The following is a 26852-nucleotide window of genomic DNA, read 5'->3' as shown; positions in this document are numbered from 1 at the left end:
GGTCATTATGCCCCCCACCGCCCTGTAGGAACCCACCTATAGTATTCCTCTAGTAAGTCTATTTTTGTTTTCGAAATCTTGTACTGTGCTGATTTTTTTTTCCTTAAAAAAAGCCCCCGTCTATTCCCAAAATGATTTAGCTATACACATTGATGGGTCCTGCTTCCTATGGCTATTTGATCTCCTTACAGTAATTTTGAACTGATTGCATGCTCTTTTAATGTAAATTAATCCAACGAAGAATGTATTTGCTGAGTTTGGAAGGACCTAATGTAGTTTTTACAGTGGAAATCAAGGCTTCTTGAATGTAATAGCCAACCAAGTCTTGTGTGGCATTTCTGCTTGTAAAAATAAATAGACGAAGAGTGGACTCAGAGCAGAGATCCGTGTCTATCAAGCGGCACAACTCAAAAGGTTTGGAGCTTCTCTTTGGTTTGGATAGGCACTTATCTGAATGACTCCAAACCTTGGCTATGCAAGCAAAGTAGTCCACAGACTTATCTGACTGAATCCAAATCTCCTTGGTTTAGGGTCTGAGCCTATATTCTTCTGAGAAAGTTCCAGCTCTGTCACTAATTCCATTCTTGAAATAAGGAAGTAGAGAAATGTGATTTTAAAAGACATACCATCTGATTGATTTTGAATCTCAGGAAATATGAATTTCAAATGCACTTTGACTTTTGGTATAAGGCTCATTTTGGTTATTTTAACCAAGCCAATTCTTGCCATTGTCCCTAATTTAGTTGCTTCTCTGGGGTATTATTAAAAGCCAGTTGCTTCTTTCAGAAGTACCCCTTGCAAGTATTCCTAATGACTTTCTCATTAACATTTTTTATTGTTTTCTAGTGATCATTGTTGTTAATACTGTAATATGGTACAAAAATGGAACCCAAATATTTATCATCCATTTTCTTTTAGGACACAAAGTTTCAAATATTTTTACCATTGAATTTTCCATGATTTTTCTTCATGAGTTGCTATTACTCCAAAGTACAATTAGAATTATTTTACTGGGAAGCCTTGTAGTGAGAAAAGGTATCATTAAATGAACATTAAAAGAAACTATTAATTGGGATTTGCTGAACCTACACGTTTTGGGGGTTTAACTTGGTTTGATTTGTAGGGGAAGCATCCAGACTGTTCTCAGATACCCCACATTATCATGCATTGTGTGATTTACTTGTGTAAATTATCAGACCAGAATCAGGCATGTCTTAAGCGAAATTTGTTGGGGGATGAGGAAGGGAATATGCAACATTTGATGTCAAATTTCTGCCACCAAAAAATGAAGTCAGCTAAGTATTAAACACTGAGGGCTGATTTGCAGAGTTGAATCTCAAAGTCTGCATACAATTTGCACATGCATGACACACTTACTTAGTCTGCACAGGTACCACAACTCTGCAGGCAAATTACAGTAAACGCACAGTAGTTGCCATTAGAAATGTGGTAATTACTGCAGTACTTGTGGCTGATTACTATCATGTTATTAATAATTCATTTCATATTTATGTGAACATAACTCCTGGGGTTCCCCTCTCAGGATCAGGGCCCTGTTGTCCTGGATGCTGCACAAACATGTGCAGACACTGTCTCTGGCCCAATGAACTCACAATCAAATATGATGTAGGCATCGGAACTCTCCACATACAGTGACAACATTCATTTCACTTTCAAATTCCAGTTGCAAAGTTATTAATGGTGCACAAGTGCTTTCCTAGTACTGTATTCAGAGGGGTTCTGCCAGCAATAGTTCTGCCATAAAAAAGCACACAAAATAAAGTCTTTATTCCTATATATTAATTATGTTTGGGGCTGATTCTGCAAACATTTTCACACGAGTAACTTTATTCACAGGAGTATCCTCACTGACAATAAGTAAAGTTCACAGAATTCAGCCCCATGATAGCTATGAAATGTGTTTCTGCACAATGATTTTTAGAAGCACTTAAGAACTCAAGAGCATTTATAATGTTTACACTAACACAGAGACTCTGAAGACTGTGGCCTTTGAACTTCAATTTGAGAAGTTATGGGACTAATCCGCCTCTTACAGACAGGTTTTTTTTTAAATGTTCATTTTGAGCTTCAGGAATTGCTTGAATGGGACAGTATTTGGTTGTAAGCTCCCCAAGGTTTCATCTTTGGCCTTGTTACCAGAAACGATATAAGGAAAATGGATTTCATGAGATCAAGCTGCTGTGTTAGTACACAGCTGATGTGATGGACTTTTAATCACTTCACCAATACTAATAGAGATCACCAATTTGAACTATTGCTGTTTCACACAGAAATGTTGATGATCATTTATACAATATAAGAAAGACTGGAGTGTCCTCACCTGGACCTTCTGAGCTCAAAAGCACAAGCCCTGCATTTACACTCCATCTGGATCTTGATTAGGGAGACTCCTCTGCCAGCCATTCTGTAGTACTGTATTTACTAGCCTAAAGCATGTGTTGTTAATTCAATGTGTATTAAGTCACAGCCCTACATCTATACAGTGTGAGCTCAGCAGGGAAATGTGGGAAAGCACTCTTATATTAATCATGGTACCTCAAATAAACCTGGATATCAGGAATTTAAGCCTCTCACTGCTTAGCTGAATGCTGCAGCCTACAACATACTGTAAGGACTGATATTTCCTCTCTGCGCCAAGATGGATTTTAAAAATAGGCATTTTCTTAAAGCACTTCTCCTACTAAGCACACTACATAAAATATTTTTCCCCCACAGTTTAAGCAAACAGATATTTTAAGTAGCCATTATCACCTGCAGAGAGCCCAGTAATAGGTAATTTAGTATGGAGCAGAGTTTTGTGGATTTCTGATTAATATTTACAAAAGGCTTTGTGTATTTTTGCTCTAACGCTAATGAGGCAGCAGATCAAGTTTAACAAAAAGGACACTGTGGATTGAAATATGGTATTTTGCCCATCAAAGTCTGCCTCCTCTCTGCTTGGCTTATGATGAATACTGTTCTTTAATAGCAGGCTGGTGTTCATGAAAAACTTATTACAGTGACTAAGAGAGAAGCCAAGAATGAAGGAATGCCTGACTGGCAGCAATCAATCACTTCCTTTTAAAGATGAACTGATCCTTCTTTTTTTAAAGTAACACTTCATAAAAAGGTCTCAAACATAAATATGCAAAGCATTAGAGCAATTACATTCAGCGTGATCCCTACAGTATTTCTGGTACAGAGGGTTAACTTTAGTGGGGTGTATATAATGAATGCAGTAAAATGGCAAATCTCTCTAAAAGAAGGCTGATATTTAAAGCAAAGCTCTCGTTAAATAGGGTTAATTATCTGGAGCAGTAAATTGAGGTTATTCAGATTAGGTTTTTTAACTATAAATCTCCATGTAGGTACAGTTTTAAAATTTATTTTTATTAGGTTTTATTTAAATGAAGATACAACATTAAAAATAAAGTAAAAAATAAAGCACGTGTCTATCAACATCTAAATGTAGATATAGAATCTGGAGGAAAATGTCTGCGCTATAGAATGGCCTACATGTTCAGAAACAAAATTTATGCTCATTTGCATGCCTAATTTGTAGGTAAAATTACTGTGATTACAAGCCCAGTTGCAGTAAATGCATGTGCAGATTAGGCATACAAATGCATATACAGTTAAAAATATGAATCAATATATATATTAATTTGTATCCCTGTATGAGTCATTATATTCCTGTAACTAATTCTTCCTCTGCATTGACACCTCAGCTAGCAAAATGAAAATGCTTGTACTTAACACACAAATCACAAAAACGAAAATATACCTACATACTTATCTCTTATAGTGCACTTATAGTACTGGTTTTGGTGGAGACAGAGACAGTGAAAGTGAGAGAAAAGAAGAAAACAACATATATAAAATCACTGTGAAAAGCTCCTACTCTATGCGTATCAAAGAAAAGCATAGATTCAATGGTTGGGATACTACCTTGGCCCTATGCATGTTAATGGGAATTTTGCCATTAACTTCAGTGGAGCCAGGATTTCACCCTAGATATAAAAACATTCTTGTTGTATCTGGGTCTTCACAATCCTTAATCATTTGATATTGTCCCATGTGCCTAGTACATACATATCTTACCTAGTTCCCAATGTTCTATTTATTCTCTTAAAACATCCTATAGTGTTATGAAACAAAGGCCCCTAAACACTAGTAACAGTTGGACAATTACTGTCAAATTAAATGGATGATAAACTGTAAAACCTTGACTGATTACTATAGAATAATTTCATATTTAATAGCATAATGGTGTCATGGCTTGATTGAAAAATATTACGGTCTGATGATCAAAATAGCAAAATGTAGCAGTGAAGTTCTGACTCCAGGTTGGTATCCCAGAATAAGTGCAAGTCAGCATCTTTTAGTATCAACTCTTGAATAACATACTTCTAGGCATAAAACCTCAGCGTATCAGTGCACACTGAATGGCACGTGATGTTATTTACAAATTCTTTTTGGGAGGCAGTACTAACGGTATGGAACACAATCATGAACCAATTCCCACTTGGTTCAGAATGTCTTAGCACTGGTTGATTACTCAATGGAGATTCACATGAATTGGGTTTTTCAATCTTGGCCCAGCTGGAATGCATAAAGGGCCAAGTTCACCTCTAGTGTAAGTCAGCACAATTCCACTGACATCAGTGGAGTAATGTTGTCTTACACTAGTTGTGGTTAGGGAACCTACCTACCTGGTGCAATAATATTCCCTTCCTTACCCATACTGAAGAGCTAAAATGCGTGGTTTGCTCATCCCCTTTCAAAACCTGAGATCAAAACAGAAATGCTTACACAAGTCCAACTTCCGCATCAGTTGCACCAACTTTAATCTGGAGTAAATTCAGAGAAGACAAGGGTAGATTCACAACAAAATAAATGACAGCAGAATTTGGCTCTTGTTTTTTAGTCAGTTGTTACTCAGGTAAACTCCCATTGAGTAAGAATGTCAGGATTTGGTTTCTAAGGAGGGGGATGTAGTATGGGTAAATATTTCAGTTCATTCAAGACACTTTGGACCCTGCAATCATTACATCTCCAAGGTAACTAAAGGCACAGGGACATCCAGGAGAATTAATCTGTATTAAGTAAAGGTGTGAATTTGAAGAGGATTAGTTAAACTGCATTAAAACCCTCTGTGAATACCCTCATTTAGAATTGAGATGACCTTAATTTAGTTTAGCTTAATTCACTTCCAAGGTGAATTAAACTAAACTGAAGTAAGAACATTTTAATTCTGAATAACAGCATCCACACAGGGCTTTAATGTGGTTTAACTAATGCACTTCAAATTCAAACCTTTACTTAATACAGATTAATTTTCCTGGATTTCCCTGTGTAGACAAGCCCTTAGTCTTTGCTTAGTAAAGATCCATAAATGAGCAACTATACCTAAGGAGGATGCAGAATTATTTTTGATTCCTCTGGAAATTGTCTCTTTCAGGTGAAGATTGAGGTTACTGAAGGACATTCATGCAGGCATTTCTAATGTGGCAGGTTGGCAGCCCACGGCATTACTGCTTTTGGAAAGAAAGAAAAATGTGCATTTCTGTGCTAAAAGGGTTGTGGTACTATCAAGAAAATTTAAAGAAAATGACAACGTTTTCTTGTCCATGTTGGAAATGTCCTACGAAATGTCCTACGAAAACATATGGGATTTTACATGTACAAACGTGTATGGACAATAAGCTACATATTACATATGAAATAGCTTCAGGCCATCTTTGTGGCATTTTAAATGCTTCTAAGCTTTTGTGGCCAAATTCAGTTCTAGATTTAGATCAGGGCTAAATCTACTGTTTCAGTGAACTTGTCCCAGATTTACACTAGTGTAACTGAGAGCAAAATCAGGTCCCTTTCTGCCTTCAAGCACAGGGCACAAATCAGTCGTAACTCCATGGGTGTTACACCAATGGAAAAACAAAGTCAGCGAGAAGAGCACCAGGTTAGGTTTTTGGAGTACAGCATACGATGGAAATATTTTCTCCCTTTCAGAATAAGAAAATGATATTTGGTGAAAACGGAGGTTCTTTCCCTTAGCAGAGATAGTGCAGGTTACTCATAAAAGCATAATGGCTTTCATTCAAAGGTGCCATATGGCTGCTTATAAGATTTCTGCACAGCACTTGCTGTAGCAGTAACTAAACAAATGGCACTATAGTACAATATAATACCTGTCAAGAACAGTGATAAAAAATGTTTTATTCCTCTACTCTGTCCTCTTCCTCCCTTTTTTTTTCTCTAACGCTGTCTGCCTGTGCCAAGTAGCACACACTAGATGGTACTGCCATACTGATACTTCTCAGAACTGCTTCTTCTCTTCATCTTTGTTCTAGTAATGACATCGGAGGCTCAGGTGGCCTAGGTGAGCTCAGTTCTCTATCTTCTTGAGGAAGGAAGAATAGCCTTGGGTTAAAATAATGGACAGACTCAAGAGACATGTGTGCTATTTACAGCTTTGGCCAGACTTCTTCTGTGACTGTAGGCAAGCTCAAAAGAGTTCCCGGCCAGAGTTTTGAGTGCTTAGCACCCGTAATTATGGCCAAGTATTCAAAAGAGTTTCATTCCCATGTAAGCATGTCATGTAATCTCCCAGCCAGATTTTCAATGGTGCGCAACACCCAGCAGTTACACCGACGCTTATGACCAGATTTCCAAAGGTGCTCTGCACCCAAAATGTGGAGCACTTTTTTGTGAATCTGGTTCATAGGAACTTATTTTCAGAGCTGCTGAAAATCGCAATTCCAGTAAAAATCATTGGGAGTCAAGAGTGTTCAGCACCTCTGAAAATCAGCCCCAACACATCTCTATTCTACGCATCTCCTCTTGGGAATATGGGTATAACAACATTTCCCTATTTCCCTTCATCTGGTGAAGTGCTTAGTTACTTTACTCTAGTAATGGGAGCCATAGAAATGCCCATGAGTAAATGTATTTATCTTAATTTTAATCACTGTCTCCTCAGGGCTCATTGACCTGGTTAGCAACAGAAAAACTCCACTCTGGAGTAGAGTATAGTTTTGGTAAATGATGGTCCCACCTGCTTCAGATGATGAAGAGGATGGAAAATGTTTCAGTCCCTGACTGCCTGATACACTTCATTTGTTTATAAAACAGCAAGTCCTCTGGTTGCCTGTGTTTTTTCCCCAATGGAATCATTCCATGCTTACACCAAATGTCAAATACATATTAGCTTTCTCATCTGCACCCTATACATTTACGCCTACATGATGCTCTCTTCGGGAATCACACTCTCGGGAAATTCAGTTTAGATGTAGCCCTCAATTTAAAAGCCAGCAGCAAACACATATGTAACGAGTGTGCTATGGTTGTATGTCCCTTTCTTGGAATATTTCTTCAAAATATTCTAAATTCAAGATTTTGCATGATGTATTCCTCGGTCCTTCTGTCCATCTGAACAGATAGGCCGCTCATTTGATGAGTTAACCATTCTGAACATTTTAATATTTATGTGACTCTTGTACAGCTCAGCAGTTGCTTTATGTGGGACTGCATATTAGATAAGATCAGATTCACTCTGTGCCAATGCTACAGTCCTACTGAGGTCTGACTGTACTTCATATGTCAAAAAAATATGAATAGGTGGTCTTAATGTTCTCCTCTGGTGTTACATCTGTCTATAGAGAATATAGCTTACAACAGATTAGAAGCAATAGAGGGCTTGACATATACTGAGAGAGCAGTAAGAATGATGCTTGTTGACATTATCGGCTAAACCTGTAGGGGAATTTTCTTTTTCTTTCTTTCTTTCTTTCTTTCTTTCTTTCTTTCTTTCTTTCTTTCTTTCTTAGAAAAAATTGTTTATTTGTTCCCCTATGCTCTTTCTGTATTCAGTTGCAGTTTATCTTTACAATGTTATTTTGTCTATCTAGCCATTTTAAAATGCACTTGCGTATCTAGGCACTTATATGTTACCCATCACTGTAGCATCTGAGTGGGTTACAAATCTGTCCATCCCTGTGTGTGGTTTAGCTAATATTTATTTATAAGAAGCCTGTGCAACTATAATTCAGTTGTCGGTATGTTGCTTATTCTACCTAGTTAGTAATGCATGGGACTAGACTGTCTATATTTCTATGCACCAATATACTGCAGTCCCTCTGTGTGTTAAACTTCTGCGTGCACAAAAGGAATGCAGCAAATCCAATTATGTACTGAATGGCTTGTGCATGTACCTACTTCACACTGCTTTGAGGATGTATCCCTATGTCTGAGTCCTCTGTTATACTATATAAAAGCAATAGACACTAGTGAGTTCACCTCTTGAGCAAAAGGAAAAAAATGTGATTTTCAGTCTCTTATGGTAAGTGTCAGGAGCAAAGCAATCCACATGAAAGATGGCTTACTGCTAAGTGAGTCATGGAAATCCCTACCAAATTTTTGTGAAATGTGGATGTGCGGAGGAGTGGGGGAGAAAGGAAGGACATTTCTGCTGACATGGAATGTCTTGGTCCTGTCTCATTCTTGTTCATGGGAATAATTTCTCATGGTTAGAAGCCCAATGCAGAACTTGCAGACATGTAGATTTCGTAACATTCGTTGGGAAATTACACTCTATCATCAGGATAAGACTGTCTATAATACACATTGTCCTGGGTGTTCACTGGATGAATTCCCACAATAATCACCTGGGATCTTTCAATATGTCCTTATAAATAATGCTTTCAGGTCTGGCTCCCAAAGATGATATTACAAATGTTACAAATTAAATCTGCACTGTATTAATAGTGGGGTGAAGACTGCTTAATATACATGTATGTACAGTATAGTTCACAGTGATCGATTTGAGCAGCCCATATTGGACAATGTGCCTGTAGTGTCCCTCATTTATGGTGTGCTAAATATAAAATAGATTCATTATTCAGGCGGCTCGCCACAGACAGTCCCTATGGTTCTTTCTGGATCTAAAATACTGGCCCTGCTGCTTGTACAGGGTCTTCCTACATACCGAGTTCTGTAATGCAGTCCTGAAAGGGACTGCTGACTACTCTACAGTGTGTATACCTAATATTGTAAATCCGAACCAAAGTTTAACATTACATATCATTGGAGTTCATGGGCAACACATCATGCTGATATAAGGGTTCAGAAAATGAATTAGCTAGTGTGTAACTGCAGTACATAGACACTACTTTGTATCAGTATTGTACAATATGAATGTAATCTTAACCCTTTGAGTGTTCTTAAGCAAAGCACACTCAAGGGCTGAATTTTAAATGCAAAGGCATCTACTTGATGCGAATGTGAGGGCACATATAATCAGGGCCGGTGCCTAGGGTGCTGGGATTTGGGGGGCGCCATTTTCTTCGGCAGCGACCGCAGCGGCGGGATCTTGGGCCGCCCCAGTCACCGCTGGCATTTAGGTGGAGGGAGCTGGGGCAGGGGAGCGCAGGGAGGGCCGCCTGCAGCAAGTAAGGGGTGTGTGTGACACGGCGTGCTCGGGAAGGAGGCGGGGCAGGGATGAGCTGCTTCACTTCTCCTGCCTCCCAGGCTTGTGGCACCAATCAGCTTAGGTGCCGCAAGCCTGGGAGGCGGGAGAAGTGAAGCAGCGACGGCGTGCTCGGGGTGGAGGCGGAGCAGGGGTGAGCTGAGGCGGGGGGGTGCCTCAGGGCAGAAGGTGGGGGGTGGGGAGCTGACGCAACGGGGGTGCCTCAGGGTGGAGGGGGGAGCTGCCACGGGGGGGAAGGGCGCGCGCCTCAGGGGAGGGAGGGTGCTCGCCTCAGGGCGGGGGTGCGGGCGGGGGAGGACGCAAGGTGGAAGTTTCGCCTAGGGCACAAAACATCCTTGCACTGGCCCTGCAGGTCTAGGTCTATAGAGCTTTTCTGGACGTCGTGTATCCACAGGGTACTGAAGAGGTTCATCAAGGGAAAGGTGGGCCAGCTTTGAAGGTGACAGTGTGTATTATTGGAGCTGTAGTCAAGAGATAGTGTGAATCACACTGGGGATACCATGGCATTAGAGCCCAGGCACAATGTGGTACAGAATGGAAACCATAAGATAGTGAAGGTTATGAAGACATATTTAATGCCTTATCTGGAAGGGAAGTTCCTTTCACTGAGGATGGAAATGTAATTCTGTGGGGGTTCTAATGGAAATCTAAATTGTTACAGAGTTATTGGCTTTCTAATGCACTATAAAGTAGGAGGAAGCTTAACGTGCCATAACAAGAAAAGGTAATATAGAACTGTAATTAACATGATGTTGTTTTAATCCACAAAAACACTGTTCGTAGAGCAGGAGTGAAAGAACCTGACTCTAAATGAAGATTGATTGCAAATCATACTTGGCTATTAGTTCTGCTGAGTTTTGTTTGCTACAACAAGCAAGTGTTGGGGAGGGAGGAGATCATTTGTTTGTGCCACAAGGCCCCTTGAGTAGCCTCTCCTCGTCCACCTGTGCAAGGAGGATTCTGCTGACACCCAGTGAACTCATTGCTGCACAAAGGGAAGCAGGTTGTGAGGTTGTAAGACACTGTCCTCCTCCATCGGTTGTTCTCTTCCCCCATCGCCCTGCCACTCCAACTGCAGGTGGCAAAAACTATCATTGCTGAATTCATGCTGTGCCTTGAAAGGGAGGAAGCAGCCAGGGTGTGTTTGAAGGCGTGGCACACCCTGCCTTCCACTCCTTTACTCTTACTGTAAAGGCAGATAACAACACCATCTTCACCAAGTCAGACTGACAAGCAAGAATTCTGAGTCACTGCAAACCAGTACCTCCTGCTTGGGAATTTTCAGTACAAGACAGTGGGCCATAAAGCTAACCGATTAGAGTACATTTTTAACATGCTGCTATTAATGCAACCTTCAAGAGGCACCACACAGACTATAGGCAGTGTGGTCTACTGTATGGGGCATTAGGCTGGAAGTCAGCTGACCTAGATTTCATTTCCAGTGCATCCATCGACCTGCTGTATGATCTTAGGCAAGTCGTTTCACCCCTTCTTGCCTCTGTTTCCCCTCTCAGTCTCTTTCTTGTCTATTTAGATTGCAAGTTTATTAGGACAGAGTCTGTCTCTCATTAGGTGTTTGTACAGCACCTAGCACAATCGGTTTCCAGTTTTATTTGGGGCTTCTGCATGCTTCTGTAATACATAATAATAATATAGGCTGTATATCTGAGAACCTGTTTTGATGCTGATGAGCATGCAAATTTTTTGAGCTGCAGTGGGCTGAAGTAATCAACATCGCTCCTGAGTGGTTCCATTCTTTCCTTTCTGGTAGTGTTAATGTGCCCCAAGGCAGCTTTGTCTGTCTTGCGTGGGGTTCTGTTCTGCTGTTCTCCTGTTGAACGTATGTGTAAGGCTGCTGGGATAGACTGCAAAATAGTTTGGCTGTGATGCCGTCTGTATGCAGATGACACACAGCTTGTAGGAAACTGTTACAAACTCTACCCATCACTTTCTCATGGAACACAGATGGTGCAGTGGCTCTGATTTTTCAGTGCCTGGCCAAGGGAGATGAAAAAGAGTTGGCTGTAGCACTGTCCGGAAAAGCTGAAAGAGAGTCTTGAAGAGAGAGAGTGTGTGTGTGTGTATCTTGAGCCTACCCGACTATTGAGGGGGTTTGAAAAGAGGTTCATAATCTGCTGTTCCCCTAGACACCCAATTCCCAGACAGCCCTGGTGACCAAAAGCACCTTTTTTCCATTTGACTCTGAGGTGGACCTGACCACAGTTATCCCCGAGTTTGAGAGATGTGAACTGCATTACTGCGTTGCATTCTGCATGGAGCTACCATTGGAAATCATTCTGAAGCTTATGCTGGTAGCAAATGTAGCTGCCTGACTACATAGGTACAAGGTGCCACAAGTACTCCTGTTTTTTTTGCGGATACAGACTAACACGGCTGCTACTCTGAAACCATTCACTACAAGGAGTGCTTTTTGCTAGTGCTGAGCCGACTGAACTTGCTTCTTTTCACTTTTAGGGGTTGAAATGTAACACTAACCCCCTACATAGCTTGAGTCCTGGCTGTCTGACTTTCTGTTGACCTACATCTACCTGAATTTGTAATGCATCCGTACATACCCATATCTGAGACACTGAGAGCTGACGTCAGCTGCGGTGCTTATTTTAACAGTCCTCAGATTTTAAATGTCTAGGTGGTAGAGTCAGGGTTTCCTCAGTAGAGAGATGCTTTAACTCTGGAATTTGCTTCCATTCTGGTCAGAGAGAGCTTGAGTCTGTTGCAGTGTTGGGCCAAATGTTAGGCCCCTCTCCAACCTCAGGTCTTTGTCCAAGGAGCTAGGCAAGGCGTTTATGTTCAGTTTCAATGTATTGAGAACTCTGTCTTTCCTTTTTTCTATTTTATTTTGTTTCATTGGTCAGTATGAACTGTGTAGTGTTTTTTAATAAATGATGCTTGTAGCCAGGTGACTTGGCATTGTGTTCATTTTGCAATTTAAAAAAAAATTGTTATTGAAATTATTATAATCCTGCCCCTGTAAACTTCTGCAGGAAGGGACTCTTGAAGGACTACAGTGGTTTCCAATACAACTCACCCTTGAGGGTTAGGAAATTTTCAGGGAGATAAGAAAAATTGTAAAGCTCTAGGATGGTACCAGAGTCTGGGATTTTTTTTTTCCCCTAAGGAAGAAGAGAAGCTGGAAGAGAGTCAATGAGCAATGATAAAAATGCACACAAATGAACCTAAGGTTGTAAATCTATATAGCAAGCCTCCTGTATAGGTGATAAGGGCCATATATGTACCTAGATAGGTATACTCATCTTTTCACAGACTATCCTGGATCTGCACAGTATTGACAATGCAGCTCTCAATCCACAATGTCAACCTTGCTGCCTCTTTCAGTTAAGTAATAAAAGCAAAAGCAGCAAATATTTTACCATAAATGGTTGCGAGAAAGACGGCACATTCAGCATGTTGCACAAAAGTTAAACTATCTTCACTTTGCCAGGCAGTAGAGAAATGGAACAACACATTCCTGTCAATCCCTGTGCAAGTCCTTTCCAACACATTCCCTGTCCTCCCAGTATTTTTATGAATAAATAGCAGAAATGGCATCTGTAAAGTATAGTAAAAGAGTAGCTGCTCAGATACTGATGATCAAAACTGTTGGTATATTTCCAGTTGTGTAAAATTCGCATTCGCGGGTAAAAGAGAGCCTGATTCTACTCTCAGACTAACATAAATTAGGAATAACTCTATTAAGAAAGTCAATGGAGTTAGTTACACCAGAGATCAGACCCAGAGGCGGGGAAGGAGGTTTGACCATCGAGAGCTGGATGAAACTGTTGTAGCAAGCATTTCTTTAAACCTGGGCTAAGTTTGGAGTGACCCTTGTCAGAGCTGATTTATGGTTTCATGTGAAAACTAAAGATGGGTTGAAATGGAACATGAGCTCCAGAACCTCCTTGTGTTTTGGAGAAGTTTAGCTCCTGATTTGAAGTTGTCAGCTTATCCCCAGCTCTTTAATGAGCCATTCCCCAAGTCCAAACAACTCTGAACTTTAGCGTGTTTCTAGATCAGAGTCCTGAGCTGAACACTGTGTATCAGACCCATTTCTTGTGGAAACTTTGCAAATAGGAGACATAAACAGGTGCCAAAACCATATGAATAGAAACTGAGAACTGAAACTGCTGAGGTTTGCACAAGTGTAATTAAAATGCTATCGACAGCAAGTGGCTCACAAACTATCTGTATTTTTCCACTATACTATAGGTATTCAATATAGTCAAACCCTGAAAGCTGAACACCCCTGAGCTGTTGAGCAAAACAAACACCTGGGAAGTTCAAAATCTGTGTTCAGATCTGGACCCAAATTGTGCAGCATAGGCCTAGCTCTGTTATTCAGACATCCCACCTCCCCCACTACCTTCATCAGAGTACATCCTGTTTACACATTTGTACCTGGTGTACATCTTTCACTCTCACACACTTTTTTTTTTTAATCTCCAGAGATCATATGCTATGCATAGAACTTGAGGACCTCTCCATCAATGATTTTAAAGGCAAATATTAGACAACAATAAACATTAGCAAGGATCTGAACTACCCTGAACATAGCAGGGAGAAAATTCTGAATTAAGAATAATTTAATATGGTGTGACATTATCCTCAACTCACCCCGTTATTCCTGTATATTTTTGCACATCTGGCATTAGTACAGTGTGTAAGATTCCCTGCAAAGCTAAAGAGAGATGGGTTGATTTAAGGATATGGTTTCAGGCCAGTTTTTCAGCCTTAACTTAGAATTTCCTTCGTGTGTGTGTGTGAGAGAGAGTTTTAAGTTGGATTTTGAATAATACTTTAAATAGATTTTTTTTCTAAAGGTTTAAAGTGGAACAGTCCAGATTGTTAGGCCTTTCAGTTAAGGTCCTTTTACAAAAGGTGTATGTAATCCAAGTGATATTTTCATTGTTCCATTATTATTCAATTTTTTTGGTTTGAAGCAACTTTTTTTGTTTAAAAATTTGAAATGTTAATTTAAAGAAAAAAAAATCAAAATTAAAACACAATGTTTCAAAATTATCAAAATGAAACATTTTGATGGATCCAATCTTATTTTTGTCAGATATTCAGTTCATAAAAAAATATTGATATTTCAAATGTTTGTCCCAATTCAGAACATGAAAAATGTTCAAGATCTCAAAAATTCTTTGGAATTAGAAAGCTATTTCTCACCCAGCAGTAAGATATAGTTAACAGGACTTTCTTAGATTTACTTTTCTATCCATGCATGTAGTATAAGCTCGAATATAAATCTATAAGTGAGGAGACAGGTTAATATAAATGTTTTTGAGTGAATATCTTTTACGATCATTTTTTTCCTTCCCTAGCTTGATGTCACTATATGAAAAATTTCATGGTAACAACAGAGTGAATGGTAATCGTTCAAAACATAATTGAAAGATTTCAAAAAGCTGAACTGGAAGCATTGTTTGTCAGAGCCTATTGCAAGTATTTTGTATTATTTAAAAAAAGTTTATGAAACTTCTGTGACACGAAGATAAATTATGGAACTCTAAGAACATGGAATTAAATGGAATCAGAAAACTGACAAACAGGGAAGAGGAGAGAGCATATAATTTTAGAACACAATAAAGGTAACTAAATTTGAAAAATTGCATTAGTATATCATTTTCGGTATATAAGCCATTAGAGGAAAAGTGTAAATTGCACCCTGTAACAAAGTAAAAATGTTTTCAATGTTTAAAGGTAATTTTATATTACTGCTACTATTACTTAAACTCTTAGCTCTTATAAATATCTGAAGACAGGACCCCTGGTGATATTACCTGTGTCTTAGGCAAAGAGCAACAATTTCAATTCCATTCAACTACATTTGTATTTTGCCAAGTGCTATCAAGCACTGAGTTGCATAATTTGCTATCTAAGTGAAATAGATATTTTTTGTGCTGCACATTTATCACTCTCCTGTGGGCCTCGTTACTGACAATCAAATCATAAAAGATGTTCAGAATTGTCATGATGCACTTATTTTCCTCATGATATTCGATACAAATAGTTTCTGCTACAAAAATGGCTTTTTTTTTTGCCATAACATTTTACTGTCTTTTTGAATAGTTCTTAAAGATACAGGATACAGGGTTTTTTGTTTTTTTTTAAGGTTATACACAGGGATAATTACTTTTAAAATAAATAATAAAATAGGTGTATATAGCTGATCCTATTTCCAAATATATCACTCGAGCCTCATTTCTAGGAATGTAGGGCTATACACTGAGGATAAACAGGTAAAATATCAATGGGAAAAATACAGGAGACAGTCTATTTCTACCTGTAAACTCAGATTTCTTTATTTCCCCTGTCTTTTTTAAGTGAATTCAGTATTGGTGAAAGGATTAGAAATAGATTTTTCTTTAATCTAAAACATGTACATCACAGGTAATGACAATACAATACAAGCATTCACCCCAGTACCCCACCAATGTGGCTTAAGCCTGATCTGCAGGGACCAGCATAAGCAGGGTGTTTACTCTCCAGATCCATTGAATCCTTTCTCCTGTTACTGACAAGAATACAGCTTCCAATGAGAATTTCTCTTAATGTAGACTAAGAACTAGTTTGAGACTACCAAACTCACTTCACATGAAGCAACCGATCAGTCATACAAGGTAAAAGCTGTAGATCACTACTGATGTTGGCTGGATTTGAATCAAATCACCAAGAGGTGAAAAGATACCGATCCTTTTACCAAACTTGACAAGCCAACCTGTCTCATTTAAGGGACCAGCTTAGTTTTTCAAAGAAAATGTCAGTGCCAACCTGCACAATGTTCCCGAAATCAAGAAAAGGGTTCATCCAAAATATTTTGTGGAATGGGGCTTTAAATATTTTGCAGTAACATGCAACAGACTCAGCTGAGCTCTTCTTCAGTGTGCTGTCTCCTCAAAAAAGAAATAGAGAAATCAAAATGGCAGGAGAATGCCTGCTTGTGTGAGTTTTCACTGCATCTTGAGCAAAAGACATCTTGAGATTTGGGTTTATCCAAATACTTATGCTTGCAAAAGCAAAGCCCATAAACATTTGGTTAATGCCGCCTGTGCATACAAAGTATTTAAACTTTTCACTGCTGTTGTTTGCGAGGCACATCAAAATATACATACTTTTGCCTGAGATTTTATTCCCTCTGCCCTCTCTATGATTTGATGTGCCAATTAAAAACTGATTGTCTCTAAGGCTATGATGGAGAAAGGTAATATGCAGTAGAAATATAGCACCACTGACCTCATCCAAAGGAACAGCTGATGTTACAGTAAAAAGATGCTGGATATTTATTTGTAGGTGTAGGGGAAAAATATATTTGTTAGTGAAATGGAGCTTGCTGCAGAGTGCATAAAGGTGAATTATTTGTCAGAAGACTGAAGGAGGCTTATGCAATATAGTATTATTGAGCCAGGCTATTAGCAGAGTGAATTGCTATTGTGACATGCCATTAAATTGTTTTTAGTGTCCACAAAGGTATCATTCTGGAGCAGGCATGGTTAGTAACAAAGTTGTATATTTACTGGACAGCAGCAGAGCTCAGAATGAAAACCGTGTATCTGACCAGAAAGTAAAATATGGCAGAGGTGGGCCCTAGACTGGAATGTGTGACCTGCTGGACCACCTGCATGCACTGTTAAAATAACTATGAGCAATTTTATCCAAAATGCCTTGTACCCACAACTACAGAGCTTTGGTACTAAAGCTTAATTCATGAAATAGACTGTGATGGCAGGGAGACAGAGTAACAAGGCAAATAAGCTTTGCCTTGCTGAAGGCTGCCAGTTTGTTTATATGTGCAATGCTTTCCAACGTTTACATATGATACATAAGCTTCACCATCCTTGTCAGACCACCTTATGACTATAACTTCTCAGTTCCTTCTGTTCTTTTTCTTGCTGGTGTGAGGGAGGATTCTGAGGATCTTCCCATTTCCAAGACTAACGTCTGTTCCAGCCAATGTGGGCTGGATGGAGCTCCTTCTACCGGCTGTGTGTGCCATTGTTTGAGTCAGCCTGGAGGGGTCACCAAGGAGTCGTCTGAGGAATTACTATTCCCACAAGTGTTTTGGGGCTGCGATTCGTACAGAACCTATTTTTGCATATTGTAAAGGAAGTTACTGATGTAACATTATGCCCTCCCACAAAGTTAAGCTACCTGCAAAACTGCTGGGAAAAGGTAGGGTAAAAAAACAACAACAAAAAACCAACCAACCCCCTATGACTGTGCCAGGTCTGAATCCAATACTCCATTTTAATTTGAAAAACTTGCAACCTTATATGAGTCAATTGAATGTTTTTAATTTAATCGTATTTCTGTGTTTTACCAGAAGACAGGGAAGAAAATTGCCAAAATTAAGAGTTTAATTTAACAGTGCAAAAGCACAAAAGGTACTTTGAGGCAAGATTTGGTTGTTTTTTTTTAAAAAGGCAGAAGGAAATATATGTATGTATATATAGTTATACATATTAGATTAAATGTTTTAGAACATAAATCAGTGAAAGAAAAATAATAAATAATGCATGTTGAAAATGTGATAATGTTTATTAAGAAGCAACAGCCTTGTCATCTTCATTTTCTTCTTCAGTGATTCTCCCCTCAAAGGGTTCACTCATTTGGGACTCCCTGCAATTTAGCCTGAGGCCACTTTCTCTAATTCTTGGTTACAAAAATACCTGCTTTGCAAAAAATAAGTTTAAAGCAGAACAACTGTGCACACTGAAGGTCTCCCTATCAAGCTCCTGAAAGGCCACATATGAATTTTATATCCTTGTTGCTGTGGATGTTTGGAGGCAGACATTAGCTAGAGAGAGAGAGAGAAAAGGAAGGAAAATTTGTTTAGTAATCGGACAAAAAGTGAGTCCAGACTGCTGGGTTCTAATCCTCAGTGTTCTACTTACTTGCCATACGAACCTAGGGAAGTCACTCCGCTTCTCTTTGCCTGTTTCCCCACCTGCAAAATAGGCACTTTGAACCCCTAGTGCTGAGCATGTATATATGTCTCTGTAGATAAAGCAAATGAGTGAAATAACGCTTACCTGCCTCACACAGCATTCTGACATTTAATTAATTAATGTTGTAAAACACTTTGAGATCTATGTGCCAGATACTTAGCTGGTGTGAACTGGCATCACTCCACTGAAGCCAATTGAGGTATGTTGATTTGCACGAGCTGAGGATCGGGCTCCTGGTCTGCAAAGCAGTATAAAATGCAAAATATTATTATTCATTAAAGCACTGTTTGTAATCAAGCACTCTTGCCCCTGCTTTTTTCTTCTTTTAATCTTTCCGTCCCTAGTTGGAATAATGAGGATATTTAAACTACCGGTTATTTTGAAGAACTTTAGTCTTGGTAATTTGCAGTTGCTAAAACAATATGTTGATGTTAGTGTGCTGTGACATATAAGCAGTTTAATTAGAGTTGCCATTTAATCTGTTTCTGTTCATTCATTTACACTTGACTAACACTGGGGGGGAAAAGCACCTAGGTTTCACAACCATAAGTGGGTCTTTGCAGTGTAGAAACCATCACATCCAGATGATGTGTGTGTATGGAATAAGGTCTAATTTTGCTAAGTAAATACACAAATAGAAGCCCACAAATGACATGTGGTGTTGTGCACAGATGTTGGGCCTTCTTTCACAACGTATCCCACAGAGGATACTTCTAGCTGTCCAGTTTATTTGTGCTTTTATTAGTTACTTAGGCTTTCCATTGGCTGAAACTCAAAACAATTCCTCGGTAGTTCCTTAGAGTCCATAGAATTTTATCCACTGACACAACAAGGTTTTGGCAAAAGTAAAAACTGATTAACCGTGGCTTTCATTGCTACTTAATTAGCTCAAGAAAATAAAATTGGCGTTCAGAATCTGGTTTTATATATTTATATAAAGGGAACGTTGCTAAAGTCCTGAAAAATGGATGAGCTGAGCAAAATGTGTGCACATGTGTACACACACACCTGCTCCACTCACAACCCCCTAATTTTCAGATAGCCAAATACCCATTTACATGTGCAATTGCTCCTTTGCACAAATCACCTTGCCAATTGTGCATGTGTGCCAAACTTGGGCACTTTTTTTTCCTTTAGCATTTGGTTCTCTATAGGTAAAACCTAGAGAAAAGTGTTACAATTGTTGTAGTATGATTGGAAGATGCATTCAGATGAACAAAAGAATAAAAAGGCCTATTGAGAAACAATCTTCAAAGGTTAAGTGTGACCCTCTTTGGCCTTTTGGTCTGGGATTAGAAATACAGCATCCAAATTTGTTCCAATCACAAACTATATCTATTTGCCTTCTTTTACCAGTGGAAATAATCAAATCAATGTAGGTCTGAGTCTGTTAATAATATAATATATGGAGATATACCAATCTCATAGAATGGGAAGGGACCCTGAAAGGTCATTGAGTTGAGTCCAGCCCCCTGCCTTCACTAGCAGGACTAAGTACTGATTTTGCCCCAGATCCCTAAGGGGCCCCCTGAAGGATTGAGCTCACAGCGCTGGGTTTAGTAGGCCAATGCTCAAACCACTGAGCTATCCCTCCCCATTTTTTTTCACTGTGGGTAATATGAATATCTCTTCTGCAATGCACCTAATGCCAGACCTGTCCAATTCTCTTGAGAAGATCCTGTTTTCAGCCTGATCAGAAGCAGGCATGCCTGAAATCTTATATGAATCCCCACTCTGGAGATTTTCAGGCCCACTTTGCCAACACAGGAGGTTCAGTTCAGATGGATAAGTATCCAGACTTTGGGTTCTGCTTTGACCTGAACTCCAGCTGCAGAACTTTTGAAGTTTGCTCACCACAGACAACATCATGCATGTTGGACACCCAACTGAAGCAACATCAAAAGACCTGACATTGACCACGCTTCTGCTGTAGCTATGCATCTCAGCCTGCTAAAGCCCAATGAGGGAGATGGTGTATGACAAAGACCCAGAATGAGGAACTCAGGATAAAGAATAGGACAGGATGCTTCAAATGATGGCAGATTAATTGTTTGGCATAGCTAAAATTGCGATAATCTCAATTTCATGACTCAGCAATTCTGGTTGCATTAATTTACAGTAATAAAAGTTAGATAACACCAGGCTAAATGTGGTTTTAAAACAAGAGCTGCTTTTCATAGTTGGCTGAAGCAACAATAAACCCAGTTTTCTGTTTAAATGTGAAGGACCTGATCCTCATTTAGACTCAAGACCCTTTCATCACTGTAGTGGTGGAAAAGGCGGGTCTTAAAGTACATTTACATTCACCTTAATGCTGCATTACACTGCTAGACCAGTGTAAAGTAGCCTTACTGTAAATGCAAATCAGGCTCCAAATCTTTCTTCTCCATAGTAGCTGAGGTAAAGATAATGTTAAAATTTATTTTCCTTCCTCAAGCCACGCAAGTAGCCTTACCCAAAGCATGGTGTCATGTTACATCACTGAAAAGGTGTAAGAAGCAAAAAAGGGAAAGCTTCCTTTTCTTTTCCACTCTGAATTGATTGCCTGGGTCTGCTATAGCATTAGTTCTGGTTCACTAACGTTCTGGTTTCATTTGTTTTGTTTAATTTTTGATATTAAAAGATTGAATCAGTAGCTAAAAATCAAAGGACTTAGATCTGCCATTTACAGAAGAATGTGCTTCAACAGGAAATTTCTCTTCCTTTATGCATATTAGCATCCACAGCTGGGCCAGCAGATGGATAAGTGTGCTAAGGAGCTTCTAGGAGTTTATTCCCGTATTGTATATATTGAACAAAAAAGTCTTATCCAGGGTGGGCCTTACTGGTGTGGATCACAAATGATATTCTTCCTATATTGCTTTTTGCTATATTTGCTTAGCTCAGTGGTGAACAACCTGCAGCCTGCGGGCTGCACGTGGCCCGTCAGGGTTATCCTCTGGCGGGCTGCTGGACAGTTTGTTTACATTTTCAGGTTGCTCACCACTGGCTTAGCTTCTTTTGTTACATCTGGCACTTACCATCATGGCTACTGAGTGCAAATATAGCTCCACAAATCATTGGGTGGCTCATCCTGCAATCTTTAAATCCAGTACTCCTAAGAGAGGTTCCCTTTGGTCCAGTTGTCTTATAGTTAATTCTGATCCTGTAGCCCTGACACAAGCAAATCTCTCATTTTAGTGGGAGACTTTCTTGCATCAGGACCTTACACTACAAAAACAAAAACAAAATGATCCATCATGGAAAATAAAGCTCACTTGATTCTGATCTCACAAGTCACGCCGGTATGAATCGGGAGTATCTCTACCTCAGTCAGTGGAAAATCTGTGTATCTGTGTGCCATAAAACCACATGCCTGCAAAATAAAAATATCAATCTTTATACATGGGCTGGTTCAATCTATTGTAGCATTTAAAAATATTTATAGATGTAATTTCTTTTTGTTAAATATAACATAACTTTCTAAAGATGAGGGTGCAAAGTTTTTGCAAATTGGAAAAACACAAGCTCTTTCAAACCACTTTGGTCACAGTGGTGGTGCATCTTGGTCTTATACTCAGAATATTCAGCAAAATGATTGTTTTCAGAAGATACCATAATTCAATAAGAGGGGAATTCACATCCACCCACATATTGGTCGGACGGTCTGTCTGATGAGGTGCTGGATGTTCCCTGGAAGTGTCTGACTCCCAGTGTTTAAAATGTTGGAGATGGTGACAAGATAACTACTACAACTGAGCAAACAGGTTTTGCCTAATTTTGAACCTGTTCAAACAATGTGGGTTTGAAATTTAGGCTTGAATTTGAGAGTTACTGTGTTTGTAATCATGGTAAGAGTGTCAAGTATCAGGGGGTAGCCGTGTTAGTCTGTATCCACAAAAACAACAAGGAGTCCGGTGGCACCTTAAAGAGATTTATTTGGGCATAAGCTTTTGTGGGTAAAAAACCTTCACTTCTTCAGATGCATCTGAAGTACATCTACAGTACCAAACCTTCAGATGCAACTGAAGGTTTTTTTACCCACGAAAGCTTATGCCCAAATAAATCTGTTAGTCTTTAAAGTGCCATCGGACTCCTTGTTGTTTTCATGGTAAAAGTGTAATTACACTGTAGTTATACGTTTTGGTACTGTAGCATCATACGTATTAATTACACAGGGCAATGTTTTGATCCTTCTGTTATACGGAATAATATTTACTCCATAAATAGTCCCACTGGCTTCATTTGAACTATTTGTGAAGTTAACTACTACTCCTTGTGAACAAGAGTATCAGAATATGGCCCGTAGTCTTGCAGTAAAGTTACAATATGCAAGAAAAACAATGTCACTGGAGTTGAACTGGTTATGGTGGACAATACATGTCCTTCATTTATATAGTTTTTCACAAAGGGCTCAGTTCTAAACTCTCACTGATTTTACATGAGTGTAATTTTATTGACTTCATTAAAGCTAGTTTTGATTTCCAATGGTCAGAGGAAAATAGGGAACAGAATATGAATATTAATGATGAACGTGCTGAAATATATTTGTCTGTAGTAGTAGTTGCTGGCCAAGTTAAGGTTAATTTTTTATGAGTTAATTGTTCGTTTGGAGATTGATATATTCTTACAATATTTATATACAAATTAATGAGAATTAACATTTCTACCTCACCTCATTTGAGAGGTTGCATGTTTAAATGTTTTAGATATAATACTCCTTTATAGTGAGTAGCTTTCTTAACTGCGTAATAACTGGTAGATAACCAGTGTAATAATATACTGTTAATTTTTAATATTAATATTATGTTATTAGCACTTTAATTATAATAATTTGAATTTTTTTCTTGACAGAAATCTGAGAAAGGCACATTTAATCAGGGCACCTGTAGATTGTAAAAATACATCTATTATCGAAAAAACATAACTACTTTATAGTTGAACTGCCAATGAACTCAAGCTACAGAGAAATTACTATTATTGGCATAACTAGGATGATAATGCTTTTATCTTCCAAGTAACAGAATTGTTAGAAGAAACACTTAATACACTTGACTGGCCAGATTCATCCCTGTCTTCATGCAATGTGCAATGCAGGGACCAAAAGGGCTGCCAGGTTGTGATTCCAACTCCAGTACAGAATAAAATAGCCTAAAAGTTTGCTCTTACTGCACTGACTTACAGGGGCCACTGCAGCACTGCAAAATAGGCAAAGCATACAAACCTCCTTGCTATGTCTCCTCTAGTCTCCAGCTCATCTCAGAGCACATCGCACATCCCCCTGCCTTGTGGGTTCCTGTGAGGGAGATGCAGATCCCATTGGAAGCTCTCCTGTTGCTCAGAAGGTTGTGGGGGTGGGTGGGTGGGTAGGTGGGTTTTATGGCAGCTTTGTAGCCACTTTATGACTGCTCCTCCACTCTAACGTAGCTGCAGCACAGCTTTAAATTCCCTCTATATGCATAGAGAGTTCATTTTTTGTGCACTGTGGACCAGATTTTTCAGAAGCGTACTTTTGCCAGTGTACAAATACAAGTCAGGGTCTGTCTGGACAATTCCCAACTTTCCCACCTGTGTTAGGGTTTGTAGTCACCCCAGCCAGGTGGACATGAAACTGCTGTGGAAGGTTTTGGTCAGGAAATGCAATGCAACTATAGCAGTTAATATATGTAGGATTATGTGGGAAGGACATCATTAGAAAGTATAACTTGGGTAGAACTACCATGTAACGACAGTTTCGTTAATACACCAGGCCTGCCAGCAGACAGGAAGCTTTGGGCTGCATTTTTTCCTGGTTGCCACGAGTGGCTGCAAGTGTGGCCTCTTTGCTTCCCCCTCTGGCAGCTCTTCACTCTCCCTGCCTTTCCCAGATACGCAGAGCCCAGAAGAGAGAAGGCGGTGGCTGCAGCAGCTGTGTCAATGCCACAGCAGAGGAGCTAAGAGAGGCTACCGGTGGGAAAGGGGGAACCAGGAGCTATTGGTGGAGCTAAGAGCTATTGCTAGGGAGGAAGCAGAGGACAAGAACTATAGGAGGAGAAAGAGGGATCCGGGACAGAGGAACTATTGAGGGGTAAGGGTCACAGGAACTATTGGTGGGGAAAAGGGATGCAGGAGCTATTTGGCGGGAGCTAAAGGAGCAGAAACAAGTGGAGGCACAGGAGCTATTGTGGGGAACAGGAGCTAATTGGGGACAGAATGTGGTGGGCTAATAGAGGGACTTGAGATAAATGAGGCAAATGCCAATCTTTAGGATCCACCCCCCCCCATCCCAGGATTCCTCCTATCCAGAAAACACATCCCCTCAGGTTCCCCATTTTATCACTTCCCCTCATTCTCCACAAACCCCTTGCACCTCTCTGCTGTGTGGTGCAAGGTATAAGGGCCTGTCTTGCCCACATCACTACTCAGAGGAGCCTGTAAAGGGAAATCTAGTCTTTTGTCATGCAATGTTTCCAGAACCAATGATTATGATCATGGGCAAATTATCTTTCAATATTAAAGTGAGCGAATGTGTGTAGAATGTCACACATGGAACTGCACACAACTTGCCCTGTAAACTTTTCGTAACTCAAACTAGTTTGCAAACCTTTACATTCCCGAAGGTTGAAAGGTTCACAGAACCTATGAACTCCACTGGCTTTGCACATCTTGAATGGTTACCATCCATTTCACAGGACATAGCTCTTTGATGTGTGTTTTCTGGTTCACCATAGGATATTCAGGATCAGCCTGTGGACTTACAGTGATGGAACATGTACTGTGATGCTCTCTGGAAACTCTCTGCTGTACTGTAGGTCTCCAATTGTGGCAGACTGAAACCCTGTATTGCACGATCCTCTTTCACTGCTGAACGAAAGGAGCCAGAGGGATCATTAGTATCCTTCCATCACTTCCTCATTAGTTCTTAGATAGTGTTTTAATGACAGCTTGAGAGGCTCAGCTTCCTGCCCTCTTACTATTTATGATCCCCACAGTGCTAATGTGCACTTAATGAGAAATTCTTGTCTTGCTTGTAAATCCTGTAGCCGGCATTCAATTTATTGACAGATGTTTGCTTGGGCCTCTTTAAAATTACTTCATAAATCTTCCAGGATAAAAGGCCTCAAGTTTGGTTATTAAGACAGGCCCTTGTTGACAGTTTCATATTTAACTGTTTAGAACTCAGCTGTCAGGCCTGTAATGGAGTGCGCGGCTGAGGGTTTGAATTCTTAGGGCTCATTTACCATGTTTTCTGCACCTATCAGAGTTTTTCTTTTTGAAGTGTGTTGACTGTCCCTTATAATCCCTTTAGTTAACTTCTCGGTGACCTCTTTGTGCATGCACTTACTCATTTAGTGTATCAGCGTGTCAGCTGTGATGAAGTGTTTATGCTGATATGAGCTGAGGGCTGAGCAAGCGCTACATGCCAGAATCTACTGGATGTAATGCTGATATGAACTGAGGGCTGACTTAGCACTTCATGCCAGAGCCTACTGGCCATTTCACAGAAATCCTAGACTTTACTTCTTCCCCCACCCCCTACCCCCACATTCCCCCTGCCTCTTCTTTTCTTCTTGTATGGTATGTTAAAGTAGGTTGAATTGTGTGGGTGGGACCCGGGCAGCCAAAAAATCCAGTCAGAACTTCACCAGGCTGTTAAGTTTCTTGGTGTCTAGTCACAGTCTGATTTCCCAATGGAAAGCAGTCCTCATGGAAACCTCAGCTCATTACACAAATGTCTGTGTCTTTACATGGTTCTCTCTATTTTTTGTATAATCATCAGCATTTTAATGGTGCTAGAACAGCTGCAAGTATCAGTGCATTTTGTCTCTAATGAGAGATAGGGCTCGATCCTGCAAATCGTTATTTGTATGAGTAGTCATCAGTCATCTATCTACTTACTACAGACTACTCACAGGAATAAGGATTTTCTGGCTCATACTTTTCAACTTTATTCCTTCCTGCTCATGATCTCACAACCCTTATGTCAATATAATATACTACAGAATATAATTTACTACAATATTTAGATAATGTTTTCACCGCTTAGCTCAGAGAGCCACTACAGAATTCTACAGTAATGCTCCAAAATGCTGCAGCTCTTCGAGGTATGCCTAGCATTCTGTGATATTACTGTAGAATACCTCTGAATATTTTTGTTTAAGAGAGAGAAATTTAAAGATTAAAGGTTTAGTAGATTGCTGGAGGATTAGACTAATTCAGATAGCCATTAAACCCATGACATCAGCCAAATTGTAACAGTATTCACTCCACTTAAGTCCATCATAAAAGGTACAGATCAGACACTGGAGGATAATGAGCATCTCAGATAAAAATAAAGGGTTTTTTGTTTGTTTTGTTTGTACTTGGTAATGTCATCTCATATTACATTGGTGGAGTTATGTCACATCACATCATGTTACTTCTGTTGCATCCTGTGC

General features: G+C 39.6%; 1 protein-coding gene and 1 long non-coding RNA gene across 3 annotated transcripts in view; one reads left to right on the top strand and one right to left on the bottom strand.

The window, feature by feature from the left end:
* The window catches only part of TSHZ2 (teashirt zinc finger homeobox 2), a 257907-nt gene that overhangs the window by 63901 nt on the left and 167154 nt on the right, over window positions 1–26852 (top strand). The window lies entirely within an intron of this gene.
* On the bottom strand, window positions 18043–25594 carry LOC123347937. 2 transcript variants are annotated; one of them, XR_006573117.1, is made up of 5 exons: window positions 25174–25594; window positions 21714–21811; window positions 18541–18694; window positions 18403–18469; window positions 18043–18305 (listed from the first exon to the last, which is right to left on the bottom strand). It is a non-coding gene; the product is annotated as an uncharacterized LOC123347937 (long non-coding RNA). The 2 variants fall into 2 exon arrangements; XR_006573116.1 differs by having other exon boundaries at window positions 18403–18455.

This window comes from Mauremys mutica, chromosome 13, assembly GCF_020497125.1.
Source record: "Mauremys mutica isolate MM-2020 ecotype Southern chromosome 13, ASM2049712v1, whole genome shotgun sequence".
Taxonomy (NCBI): Eukaryota; Metazoa; Chordata; order Testudines; family Geoemydidae; genus Mauremys; species Mauremys mutica.
Note: the sequence above shows the minus strand (reverse complement) of the source record. Positions and strands in the feature narration are given on the sequence as shown.